This window comes from Zootoca vivipara, chromosome W, assembly GCF_963506605.1.
Source record: "Zootoca vivipara chromosome W, rZooViv1.1, whole genome shotgun sequence".
NCBI classification, from domain to species: Eukaryota; Metazoa; Chordata; class Lepidosauria; order Squamata; family Lacertidae; genus Zootoca; species Zootoca vivipara.
Window position 1 is genome coordinate 3,857,691 of NC_083293.1, and position 11,715 is coordinate 3,869,405.

Here is an 11,715-nt window from a genome sequence, read left to right on the forward strand (position 1 = left end):
AAGTTTTGACCTTGGCAGGACTGAAATATGTCAACAAAAAAGTGTTCCCCTGAGTTCCAGCGGTCTGTTTTGACCTTAATGTGGGAAACAAGAATAGAGTTATGTCAAGAGGAGACACGACGACAGGAGTTACAGCAGAAATTTCAGGAGGTGATGGCGGAATATGATTTTCTAGGAGATGAAGCTTTTGACACTGAAAAAGAGCAATGTGAGAATGACAATGATGGGGAAGGAAAAGATGAAGATGAGGACTGTGATGATTCAACACAAAATGAAACACACCATGAAAAAAATGATGACTCTACTCTACAAAAAGTTGGATGGAGTGCCCTGCCTTTGAGGGGGGCACGATTGGTATTATTGGAACTCCAGAACGCCCACAGGGAAGAAGGAAAAAATATGCAGAGAAGAGAAGAAATTCAGGGGTCCTGTATGGTGACCTGGATGGCAAGAGACTGTAAACAGGGGGTGGGGTGAAGGGAAAGTGATGTTGTGATTATAAGGATGGATTAACAGGTTTATAACTGGTCTGCTGATTTTGGAATTTGCTGGATTGGGGGGGGTGGAGCCGGTAATCGGGGATGTAAGGTTAAATTGAGAATAGTTATAGTTTTAAAAGTGAATGGATTTTGGAAAATGTGAAAATATGGAGGCTTATAGAGGGAGAAAAAAAAAATTAGGCACGGGAAGAGAAAATGGGAGTTTGAATTTTCAGTGATTTGAATATTAGATGAAAATGTTAACAATTGATTTATAAGTTGTATAAGATACAAAGGTGTATTTTTATAAAGTAAGAAACTGTTGCAGATGATAAAAAAGGGATGAAAACCGGGGAAGGGGGGGAGGGGAAGCCCATAAAATATGGTTTTTCAACTATGAATGCAAGAAAAATTTTTCTGTTTTGTATTGTTTTTTTCTTTTTCTTTTTTTTCTTCGCCCTTTCTTTTTCCCCTTTTTTTCCTATTTCTATTTTTCTCTTTTTTTGGTATAACAATAGATGGTTGGATGGATGTCCTCCTGCGTACTGCCCTGGTTTGCTGGAGCTCCCTGGTGGCAGGGGGGGGCTTTGGGGTCAGGGGAGGGGGAGGAGGACAGAAATCCAAGCATAAAATGGACCATTTCTGACTGTTCACAAACATGGGATACTTCTGTGGCAGGGGAGGACCCATGTGGGTGGGTAGGAAGGAGGTGGAAAAGGGGTTTAAGTATGTACCGTTTTTTTGTTTTTTTGTATTTTGTAAAATTAATAAAAAGTATGTTAAAAAAAAAAAAAAATGAAATATTTCAAAATGCAGCAGTAAATCCCTCACAGTATAACACAAATTCAGAGCACTTGTAAAAAGATGAAACAAATTTGCAGTTTATGTTTGTGGGATCAATAACAACAATAATATTTATATGCCACCCCTCTGACTCGGTTGCCCCAGCCACTGGGGCATTTCCCAACAAAATATTAAAAATACAGTAAAATATCAAACATTAAACACTTCCTGATACAGGGGTGCCTTAAGATGTCTTTGGAAAGTTGTGTAGTTGTTTATCTGTTTGACATCTGATGGGAGGGTGTTCCACAGGGCAGGCGCCACTACTGAGAAGGCCCTCTGCCTGGTTCCCTGTAACCTCGCTGTGAGGGAACTGCCAGAAGGCCCTCAGAGCTGGATTTCAGTGTCCGGGCTGACTTATGGGGGTAAAGATGCTCTTTCAGGTATACAGGGCCAAGGCTGAATAAAGTCTGTGGGTATTTCAACACAGTCCTAATTTCTTGAGTTATCACTAGAGCAGGTGTGGATTTTGCCCTCCAGATGTTTTTGAACTACAACTCCCATCATCCCTGGCTATTGGCCTTGCTTGCTAAGCTGCATGAAATCTGTAGTTAAGGGACATCCACAGAGACAAAGGTTTCTCACACCTTCCGTAGAGGATAAAGGAGGACAGAGAAAATATGCCGCCCTCTCTCTTTGCTTTTGCTGCTTTTTTTTTTTTTGCCTATGGTTGGGTTGGCACCATGATTTTCAAGTGAGTAAACTGAAAGCAGAATGGTCTCTACATATTATTGCCCCCCCCCCAAAGTGCAAGCAGCAGGTAGGAGTGTCAGGACTGCAGGTTGCTAGTAATGGAAGAGCCTTGCCCATCTAGACTTATGTAACCCACCATCCTGTTCTCTCAGTGGCTAACCAGAAGCCCTAATGGGAAGGTAAAAGGTAAAGGGACCCCTGACCATTAGGTCCAGTCGTGACCGACTCTGGGGTTGCGCGCTCATCTCGCATTATTGGCCGAGGGAGCCGGCGTATAGCTTCCAGGTCATGTGGCCAGCATGACAAAGCCGCTTCTGGCAAACCAGAGCAGCACATGGAAACACCGTTTACCTTCCCGCTGTAGCGGTTCCTATTTATCTACTTGCATTTTGACGTGCTTTCGAACTGCTAGGTTGGCAGGAGCTGGGACCAATCCCGTCACAGGGATTCGAACCGCCGACCTTCTGATCAGCAAGCCCTAGGCTCAGTGGTTTAACCCACAGCGCCACCTGGGTCCCTGGGTGCTTAGTAGATGTTTTGCCTATTTGTTTCAGGGTGGGTCTCAGTATTCCCACTTTTCTTCAGTAAAATGGGTGTTCTGTGTTCTGTGTTCTGTGGCAACCATGACAGTTTCTTACATGTCCAAATGTGCACCTAAACCCACAAAAGTTGCGGACTCCTGGCTTACCTACATTTTCACCACAGCAGCCAACTTGAAGCCCACACGAAGGATGCAAGAGCTCCCACTATTATTTCCATAGCTGCCAAGTTATCCCCCTTTTTAAGGGATTTTCCCTTATGCTGAATAGGCTTCCTCGCGAGAAAAGGGAAAACTTGGCAGCTATGATTATTTCCCACAGCCACAGAGGTTTTCTTCATTCTGAGGGAATTGAACAGGCCTCTGCAGGCTCAGTGACTGGGCCGAAAAAATACCGAAAAAAGGAGCGGATCTGAGTTTGGTGAAAAATTATACACCTATATCGCTGTTAAATATAGACTATAAAATCTTTACTGGGGTGCTAGCCAACAGATTGAAAAAACTGCTAAATAGAATAATAGGGAAAGACTAGGCAGGATACTTACCGGGGAGACAAATAAAGGATAATCTTAGAACTATTATTGACTTAATGGAGTTATTGGAACTAAACCCTAGTAAGAATACGGCAATGTTAATGGTCGATGCAGAAAAAGCATTCGACAGTGTACCATGGAGGTTTCCCCATGGTACATGTGAAAATTTGAATCTAGGGCAAAACTTTCTGAATGGGATTAAAGCAATATATAGAAAACAAAAAGCGAAACTAATAATAAACAATGAAGTCACCGAAGAATTCAAGATAGTGAATTCACTAACCAATAGTGATGACCTCGTTAGTGGAGTAGAAGTGGCAGGATCATTAGGTGGGAGTGATCATGCTCTTCTGGAGTTAATTATACAGTGGAAAGGAGCAACCAAGCATACTAAGACTCAAATCCTAGACTTTAAGAAAGTCGACTTCAGAAAACTTAGGGAAACACTGGGTGAGATCCCATGGACAGAAATACTAGAAGGGAAGGGAGTTCATGATGGTTGGGAGTTTGTTAAAGGGGAGATATTAAAAGCACAACTTCAGGCAATACCAATGAGACGGAAACATGGAAGGTGCCTAAAGAAGCCAGTGTGGCTAGCTAAAGAACTTTTAACTGAGTCAATATTTAAAAGGGATATGTACAAAAAATGGAAAAGGGGGGAACCACCAGAGAGGAATTCAAACAAATAGCCAGCACGTGTAGAGAGAAAGTCAGAAAAGCTAAAGCACAGAAGGAATTCAGGCTTGCTAGAGAGGTTAAAAACAACAAAAAGGGCTTTTATGGGTATGTCCGTAGCAAAAGGAAAAACAAGGAAACAGTGGGGTCACTTAGAGGAGAAGATGGTGAAATGCGAACAGGGGACAGTGGAAGGGCAGAACTCCTCAATGCCTTCTTTGCCCCAGTCTTCTCCAAAAAAGAAAACAATGCCCGCCCTGAAGAATATGGAGCAGATGATTCAGCAGTGGAAACACAGCCCCAAACAAGTAAGGAGGTAGTATAAAAATACTTGGCTAGTTTAGATGTATTCAAGTCTCCAGAGCCAGATGAACTACATCCAATAGTATTAAAAGAACTGGCAGAGGTGATTTCCGAACCACTGGCAGTAATCTTTGAGAATTCCTGGAGAACAGGGGAAGTCTCAGCAGACTGGAGGAGGGCAAATGTTTTTCCTATATTCAAAAAGGGGAAAAGAGAGGACCCAAACAATTACCGCCCAGTCAGCCTGACATCAATACCAGGAGAGATTCTAGAGCAGATCATTAAGGTGAGCACCTAGAAAGAAACTCTGTGATCACTAAAAGTCAGCATGGGTTTCTGAAAAATAAGTCGTGTCAGACTAATCTGATCTCGTTTTTTGACAGAATTACAAGCCTGGTAGATGAAAGGAACACTGCAGATGTAGCATGTCTTGATTTCAGCAAGGCCTTTGACAAGGTGCCCCATGATATTCTTGTAAAGAAGCTGGTAAAATGCGGGCTAGACAATGCTACCATTAAGTGGATTTGTAACTGGCTGACTGACCGAACCCAAAGGATGCTCATCAATGGCTCCTCTTCATCCTGGAGAGAAGTGACTAGTGGGGTGCCACAGGGTTCTGTCTTGGGCCCAGTCTTATTCAACATCTTCATCAATGACTTGGATGATGGGCTTGAGGGCATCCTGAGCAAGTTTGCAGATGACACCAAATTGGGAGGGGTGGTGTGAGGGGCAAGGGATATCGCGAAGCCCCTCCCCTCCTGAGTTCCAGCCCAGACCCGAGCGAGGCTGAAAAGAAGGAAAGCTCCAGCTCAAGTGGGGAAACAGGAAGTGGGTTCCAAGGCTCTGGCAGGGAAAGAGAGCCATCGTCCCAGGTGGGACAGGAAGGGGAAAGGAAGGGGGGCAGGCCAGTCCCCCCAACTCCGGAACTTCGCAAAAGGCGTCGGGGGAAGAGGATGGGTCTCCCCAAGTTATTATGTTGGCGCAAAACGCGCCAAAAGCCACTGGGAGGTTCTGATTCAAGCTAAACAGATGGGTCTTTGTAAATAGCACTGCCATTAGCACTGTAAATACTCAGCACCAATAAAACCATAAAATGCAGAGCTGTGTAGAGTCGTTACTCTGAAGTAGCCTTCTCCAGCCACCGTGACAGCAACCTCCCAGTCTTTCTGGCTACTTTGGAGCGGCAGCGATGAGTGCGCAAGAAGCTGAGCAGTGGAGGCTGGAAGCCGAGGCCACAGCACAGGAATTGCGGAACGCACAGACCCTGGCAACGCAGGCACACCAGCAATTACTTGCAGCTCAGGAAGAAGCACAAGCAACGCGGGAGGAGCTGAACAAACTGGCAGAGCAGGTGAGAGCGAAAGATGAGACTGAGAAGCAACTCAGGGTGATGGTGGTGGAGTTACAGAAAAAACTGGATGAGGAAAAGGCTGCAAGAGGTGGGGGGGTGCCCCAGCCCCAGCTAGTCCAAGTGAGGAGGGGACAGAGCCTAGTCACCAAGTTTAGCGGCGACCCGAGAGAGTACCTAGGCTTTGAGACGGAAATAAATTATGCGCTGGAACTGCATGCGGCAGAGTTCCCAGATTACGCGCACAGAGTCTCCTTTATCATAGAGCATTTGACGGGGGCTGCCAGAGAATGGGTCAGACCGCTCATCGCGCAAAAAAATAATTGCATAAAGAATGCAAAACTCTTCTTAGAAGCGTTAAAAATCATGTATGCTAGTGATTCGGAGATGGAAGCCACAAAAGAGCAGCTTCACAACTTAACACAAGGGAAATCGACAGTTCGAGACTACTGGGCGAGATTCACCATGCTAGTGCACAAACTGGGGTGGGATTTGCACAATGAGCCAGTGAAATCAGCCTTCTACCTGGGGTTGCACTCAGACGTTAAGGATGAACTAGCGAGAGGTCCGAAACCGCGGACGATGGATGAGTTAAGCAAAGCGGCGCTAGCGGTGGGGGTGAGACAGGAATCCAGATGGAATGACAAACAAACGACGCGCGCAGCAAAGCCTTGGTTCCCACGCTCCCAGGACAGACCACATTACCGAACCCCACCCCAGGGCCCACCCCTAGTCCCGCCCAGACCGAGCTCAGAGCCGGAACCGATGGAGATCGGTGGAGCGCGCGTGCGGGCTTTTCAAACCCCGGCGGCGCCAAGACGCAAGGAGGGAAGAGGCGGGAATTGCTTTCTCTGCAACTCCCCCCAGCATTGCGTCAGGGACTGCCCTCATCGCAGGGAGTGGCAAGGAAGGGCGGGAACGGTTGTGCCTTCCCCCACTGAAGCAGCACCACAGCAGGGAAACGAGACAGCCTGGCTGCAGGAGACAAGGGGCAGCAGCCAGGCACAGTTAGCACTAACCGGCCCCAACCCGCCCACCCGCACAGCGAGGAGCAGCGACAGCCCACCCCCCCCAGGGCAGGGGTGGTTCTAGAAGTGACGCTAACGCTCGCCAAATGGCTATCCCCTGACGGTACTCGCGTTAATTGACAGTGGTGCCTCGGCGAACTTCTTCTCGAGAAACTTTGCAGAAGAGCACCAAATCCAACTTCTGCAGCTGGATTTCCCCCTGCACGTCTCCACCATAGACGGCAGGGAGTTGCTGGGGGGGGCCATCACCCACCAGACCCCCCCCCCCATGAGAATGTCGGTGGGGCGACACTCAGAGACACTGGCATTCAACGTCACCACCATTTCCGACCCCCCCATCGTCTTAGGCATGAGCTGGCTGGCGCGCCATGACCCCTCCATCAGTTGGCACCAGAGATGCATCACGTTTGGATCGGACTTTTGTCTGGAACATTGCATGCAGCGCCAACCAGGGGAGGGGCCTCCCATCGCCACAGTGGCCACCATGCACATCACAGGGGGTGAGGCAATACCCAAACCGTACTGGGACCTACAGGAGGTCTTCAGCGAAGCGGAGTCCGACCACCTACCCCCACACAGGTCCTTTGACTGTCAGATCAACCTGGTGCCAGGGGCCACGCTACCCCCAGCCAAGCTGTACTCCATGTCAGATCAGGAACTGGAGGATCTGAGGGAGTTCATCGACAAGAACCTCAAGCGGGGGTTCATCAGAGAAAGCAAGGCAGCAGGAGGCAGCCCGGTCTTCTGGGTGGACAAGAAAGACACGCAACAGCGCCGTCTGGTGGTGGATTTTAGACGGCTCAATTCCATGACGGAACCGGTGGCTTTCCCAATGCCCAGAGTGGATGATCTGCTAACAGCGGCACGCAGGGGCAAGATTTTCACCAAGCTCGACCTGAGGGGGGCGTACAACTTGATCAGAATCCGGGAAGGCGATGAGTGGAAGACCACGATGTTCACGCCGCTGGGCTCTTTTGAATATCTGGTGATGCCCTTCGGTTTGCAAGGGGGCTCAGCATGCTTCCAGGCCTTCATGCACCACGTCCTGGGGTCCCTCCTCTTCAAGAAATGCCTGGTCTTCCTGGATGACATCCTTATATACTCCAATGACCCCGAGCAGCATGTGAAGGATGTCAGGGAGGTGTTGCAGCGCCTGAAGGAGAACCACCTGTATGTGAAGCTGGAGAAATGCAAGTTTCACACCAGGGAGGTGGACTTCCTGGGCTACAAGCTGTCAGACAAGGGCCTAGCGATGGACAAGGACAAGGTGCAGGCCATCCTGGACTGGCACAGCCCCAGGACGCGCAAAGATGCCCAACGCCTCCTAGGCTTCGCCAACTTCTACAGGAAGTTCATCAAGAACTTCTCTCGCGTTACGGCTCCCATCACGGACTGCCTGAGAGGCAAGCAGAAGTTCAGGTGGACACCAGAGGCGCAAGCAGCGTTCGAAAGCCTCAAGAGGGTGTTCGCTTCCGACCAGAACCTGTTCCACGTGGTGCAGGATGCTCCCCTACGCGTTGAAACCGATGCTTCAGACAGAGCTTTGGGCGCCATTTTGCTGCAACTGGATGCCAACAGAGAGTGGAGACCCTGTGCCTTCTTCTCCAGAAAGCTGACCCAGCCAGAGCGCAACTACACGGTGTTTGATAAGGAGCTTCTCGCGATCCACGCTGCGTTCCAGCATTGGAGACACTTCCTTGTGGGCGCTAAGCATCCCATTCAGGTGTGCACGGACCACAAGAACTTGGAGTTCTGGAGAACAGCCAGGGTGCTCAACCAGCGGCAAATACGGTGGGCAGAGTTCTTCTCGCACTTCAACTTCTCCATCCACTACATACCGGGGGAGCAGAACGTCAGGGCGGATGCCCTCTCCCGCAAGCCAGAGTACATGGAGGAGGAGTTGCCACCAGCACCCCGGCACATTTTCCCCCCATCAGCATGGTCCTGCGGAGCAGCAGTGGTGAGCGAGGCAGAACTCACAGCACTGACGGCAGCAGATGAGTTTGCCACCCGCATCTTCAGAGAGCTGCGAGGGGGGAGGGAGCAGGCAAGAGACTTTGAGGAAAGGGGGGGTTGCTTTTTTACAGGGGAGCCCTGTACCTGCCCACCAACCAGCTCAGAGGTAAGGTCCTCAAGCAGATGCACGACAACCCGACGGCGGGTCATTTTGGAAGGGACAAAACCGCTCACCTAGTCATGAGACACTTCTGGTGGCCAGGGGTGCGGGAGGATGTTCGGGACTATGTAAGGGGCTGTGACACCTGCCAGCGAGCAAAGGTGATCAGAGCACCACCAGCAGGGTTGCTGGAGCCATTAGCCACACCGCACAGGCCGTGGGAAGTAGTGTCCATGGACTTCATCACCGACCTGCCGTCGTCCAGAGGCAAGACCGCAGTGTTGGTGGTGGTGGACCTCATGTCCAAAATGTGCCATTTTATACCGTGTGCCAGGGCGGTCTCTGCAGAAGAGACAGCCAAACTGTTTGTTGACCACGTATTCAGACTGCATGGATTACCTTTAAGAGTTATTTCGGATAGAGGCCGCCAATTTGTTTCCAGGTTCTGGCGGCGGCTCATGAACCTCCTGCAGGTGGAGGTCAGCTTGTCGACGGCTCGGCACCCGCAGACCAATGGACAGGCGGAGCGGGTCAACGCCATTCTGCAGCAGTACCTGAGATGTTACGTCAGCCAGAGGCAAACGGACTGGGTGGATCGCCTGCCACTGGCAGAATTTGCCTACAACAATGCGGTGCACGTCTCCACAGGGGTGTCGCCCTTTAAGGCCAACTACGGGCGCGACCTCAGATCTTTCCCGGAGAGGGAGGGGGAGGAGGAGGAGGAGGGCCCACAGGCAGAGGATTGGGCAGAGGAACTGGAGACGGTGCACCAGCAGCTCAGAGAGCACTTGGAGAGGGCCAAGGAAGCGTACAAGAAGGGGGCAGATCACCACAGGCGACCGGGGGAGGTCATCAGGGTGGGGGACAAGGTTTGGTTGTCCTCGGAGGGCCTGCCCACCAGAGGGAGGTGCAAAAAGCTGGCACCCAGAAGGTTGGGCCCCTTCACGGTCACGCAGCAGGTAAACCCGGTGGCATTCAGGCTGGCACTGCCAGAGGACATGAGGGTACACCCAGTGTTTCATAGATCGCTGCTGTCTCCGTACAGGGAAAGTAGCAGGTTCCGAGACAGCGCACAGACCCCCGAGGGAGGGGGGGAGGGTGGAGGCAGGGAGCCACTCAATGAAGCAACGGCCATCCTTGATTCACGAAGGGGGGTGGGGGGCCTGGAGTACCTCATGGCATGGGAGGACGCCCCGCCATCCCAAAATGAGTGGATCCCAGCCACTCAGATACAGGAGGAATTCTTAGTGGAAGAATTCCACGCCCTCTTCCCACACAGGCCCAAGCCCTGGCACATGGAACGGGAATGGGAGGAGGAGGAAACACAGGAGGGGGAAAGCAGTTCACCATGGAGATGGGAAGCAGAGTTTGAGGACACGGAGGAGGAGATATGGGCAGTTCCGAGGTCCACTCAGTCAGAGGACGAGGTGGACTGGCAGCAGATTTTCACCCCCACCAGTTCTGAGGCCACGGACTTTTTGGGATTTCCCTCTTCACAGGAGGAAGGAGGGAAACAGAGGGACTGGGGGGAGGTGTTCACACCAACCGGATCGGACAGCACGGAGTTTCTAGGTTTTCAGTCACCACTGACACCCGAGCAGCCTCTAGGGAGGGGAGAAGGGGGGCCTGGGAGGGGAATGGATGTGAGGGGCAAGGGATATCGCGAAGCCCCTCCCCTCCTGAGTTCCAGCCCAGACCCGAGCGAGGCTGAAAAGAAGGAAAGCTCCAGCTCAAGTGGGGAAACAGGAAGTGGGTTCCAAGGCTCTGGCAGGGAAAGAGAGCCATCGTCCCAGGTGGGACAGGAAGGGGAAAGGAAGGGGGGCAGGCCAGTCCCCCCAACTCCGGAACTTCGCAAAAGGCGTCGGGGGAAGAGGATGGGTCTCCCCAAGTTATTATGTTGGCGCAAAATGCGCCAAAAGCCACTGGGAGGTTCTGATTCAAGCTAAACAGATGGGTCTTTGTAAATAGCACTGCCATTAGCACTGTAAATACTCAGCACCAATAAAACCATAAAATGCAGAGCTGTGTAGAGTCGTTACTCTGAAGTAGCCTTCTCCAGCCACCGTGACAGGTGGCTAATACCCCAGAGGACAGGGCCACACTTCAAAATGACCTTAACAGATTAGACAACTGGGCCAAAGCAAACAAGATGAATTTTAACAGGGAGAAATGTAAAGTACTACACTTGGGCAAAGAAAAAAAAAAGGCACAAATACAGGATGGGTGACACCTGGCTTGAGAGCAGAACATGTTAAAAGGATCTAGGAGTCTTGGTAGACCACAAACTTGACATGAGTCAACAGTGTGATGCAGCAGCTCAAAAAGCCAATACAATTCTGGGCTACATCAATAGGAGTATAGCATCTATATCACGGGAAGTAATAGTACCACTGTATTCTGCTCTGGTCAGACCTCACCTGGAATAATGTGTCCAGTTCTGGGCACTACAGTTCAAGAAGGATATTGACATGCTGGAACGGGTCCACAGGAGGGCAACCAAAATGGTCAAAGGCCTAGAAACGATGCCTTATATGATGAACGGCTTAGGGAGCTGGGTATGTTGGAGAAGACAAGGTTAAGGGGTGATATGATAGTCATGTTCAAATATATAAAAGGATGCCATGTAGAGGAGGGAGAATGGTTGTTTTCTGCTGCTCCAGAGAAGTGGACATAGAGCAATGGATTCAAACTACAAGAAAGAAGATTCCACCTAAACATTAGGAAGAACTTCCTGACAGTAAGAGCTGTTCGACAGTGGAATTTGCTGCCAAGGAGTGTGGTGGAGTCTCCTTCTTTGGAGGTCTTTAAGCAGAGGCTTGACAGCCATTTGTCAGGAATGTTTTGATGGTGTTTCCTGCTTGGCAGGGGGTTGAACTGGATGGCCCTTGTGGTCTCTTCCAACTCTATGATTCTATGATTGTATGAAAATGGGGTCCAGGGCAGGAATCAGCAATGGTCTCTGAAAACTGCCCAAGAATGCCCGGCAAGGCTCCTTAGAAGGGAGGCAGTGAGAGAATGCTGGTGCAGCCCTGGCTCATTTTAGTGGGGCTTTCATGGGAGAGCATCCAGGGAGATCTACTAGGGCCATAGTCCAGTGGCAGAGCACCTGTTTCCATGCAGAAAACCCCAAATTCAATCCCCAGCATGAAACTCTTGGAA